Genomic DNA, 2,361 nt, shown 5'->3' on the forward strand with positions numbered 1-2,361 from the left:
TGGCCTGTGAACTTTTTTGATCTAAAAAATACATTTTACATCACAGTCCAACAAACACACACATATATAATATGTATACATATATAAAAGTGAAACAAAAGATTTGCCAAAAACTTCTACCCTGAGTGTTAATTTTTTTTTGAGTTTTTTTAAATGCAGTTTTAGGTTTATAACAAAATTGACAGGAAGGTACAGAAATTCCCTATGTACCCCGTCCCCTCACATGCATAGCCATTATCAACAGAGTGGTACTTTTTTTTTTTTTTTTAAACCAAGGATGAACTGCATTGACACATAATCACCAAAGTTCGTAGTTCACCTTAGGGCTCACTTCAGTGAAGTGAATCCTGTTGCACATTCTATGGGTTTGGACAAAAGTAGGATGACATACATCCGTCACTATAATGTCATCCAAAGTATTTTCACTGCTCATAAAAACTTCTGTCCTCTGTGTATTCATCTCCCCTCTCCCCCCAAACTCTTGGCAGCCACTGATTTTTTGTTGTCTCCATAATTTTGCCTTTTCCAGATTGGCATACACAATCTATTTTTCTTTTTCTGTTTCTTTTTCTTTTCCTTGAAAAGAGAGGTTTGAAGCCTTTATGTCTATAAGACCACCCATGGCCCACCCACGCATGGACCGGACAGGCTCTAGGTGGCAAACTCCCCCACTAAATACTGTAGTTTTCCTTCCAATGTTGAGCCCTGTCCCACTGGTCCTGCCCAGCAGCCATATGGAGGTTCAGAGGACACGTGTTGGGTATTTGTTCATAGGAAGGCCACAAGTTTTGTGCCCCTTATCACAATGAACCCAGATTCCTGTCGGGTGTGTTGTAAACAGAACAGCCATATTTCTTCAGGCCCCCTGCTCTGAGCACATCCCAGAGAGTTGCATTTTTAATGGACTAAATTAAACCTTATTTCAAATTTTAGGAAAGAATCCTCTCATTGTTCATCTAGGGGCTGAATTTTTTTTTTTTTTTTTTTTCCTGACAGCGGAAGGTGATTCTGGAGGAAAATACAGTTTAGGAGCAGAGTGTGAGGAATCTCTGATTTATTAGTATACTATGTGTTAGTTAACATTTCCTACTTAGCATTTCTAATTCAGGAAACAAATGGCCCCTCAGAGGACTGAAAAGTTTAGCGAAGATTCTATTTACAGTTTTGTGGGCAGGGTTAAGGAAAACAAAAAAGAGATGGGGAGGATCAAGATCTTAGCAAGAGCTGGAAGCCTGTACTTCCAGGTGATGCAGGAAGCTGTCAGTGAACACAGAGGCAAGAGCTGTGAAGTGGTTCCACCAGAAAGGAGCTGCAGTGCCAGGAGATGAGACCTGCTTTCCCTGCTCTGCGACTTCTGGCTCCTACTCGGATGGATGAGGGGACCGGAAGCAGGGCTGGGAGACTGGGGGGCAAGAGGGAGAGAGAAGCCACAGTGATTCCCTCTGCCTCTTTCAGGCTGCAGTTTCCCTTGGCCACCCTGGTCCCAGCTGCTGCCTGGTGATACACCCCTTCCCCACTCAGCAGTGGGAGTGGGTTCTTTCTGACGCTGGTGTCTGAGTTGCTCCCTGTACCATCTTGCTCTTCAGCTCTTCCCTCACTTTTGAAACTAATCCACCACTTTCATTTTCTCCATTTGAAAAGCTAAAAATCGTTTATCTTCCCCTGTTTGATCCTGATACATACTTTACATTTTTAATTGCTATTTTGAGCCATGTCTTATTTTTCCTTATATTGTCTGTAGTCTATATCTTCTCATCTATAGTCTATATCTTATCATCTATTTGGTTATTGCTGGTATAGAGGAATGAGTTTTTAATTTAATTTTTAAATGTTTTATACAATTTTAAAACGTTAATTTACCTTTACAGTTATTACAAAACGTTGGCTATGTTCCCCATGTTGTACAACATCATTATAGCTTATCTTACACCCAATAGTTTGTATCTCCCCCCACCCCCCTTTGTTGCCCCTTCCCCCTGGTAACACTAGTTTTTTCTCTATATCTGTGAATCTGCTTCCTTTTTGTTATATTCACTAGTTTGTGGAATTTTTTTAGATTCCACATACAACTGATATCATACAGTATTTGTCTTTCTCTGTCTCTTATTTCACTTAGCATAATGCCCTCTAAGTCCATCCATATTGCTGCAAATGAAATTATTTTGTTCTTTTTTATGGCTGAGTAAATATTCCACTGTATACATGTACCACATCTTCTTTATCCATTCCTCTGTTGATGAACAGTTAGGTTGTTTCCATGTCTTGGCTGCTGTAAATAGTGCTGCTGTGAACACTGGGGATGCATGTACCTTTTTCAGTTAGTGTTTTTGTTTCTTTCAGATGTATACCCAGGAGTGGAAA

The 2,361-nt window shown here is 40.2% G+C and overlaps 1 non-coding gene across 1 annotated transcript; it reads right to left on the reverse strand.

The window, feature by feature from the left end:
- Positions 1-751: 751 nt before the first annotated feature.
- Positions 752-883, reverse strand: LOC132491488 (small nucleolar RNA SNORA11). The gene has a single exon (XR_009532703.1). It is a non-coding gene; the product is annotated as a small nucleolar RNA SNORA11 (small nucleolar RNA).
- Between the last annotated feature and the right edge of the window lie 1,478 nt (positions 884-2,361).

Source organism: Mesoplodon densirostris, chromosome 5 (genome assembly GCF_025265405.1).
Source record: "Mesoplodon densirostris isolate mMesDen1 chromosome 5, mMesDen1 primary haplotype, whole genome shotgun sequence".
Lineage (NCBI taxonomy): Eukaryota > Metazoa > Chordata > Mammalia > Artiodactyla > Ziphiidae > Mesoplodon > Mesoplodon densirostris.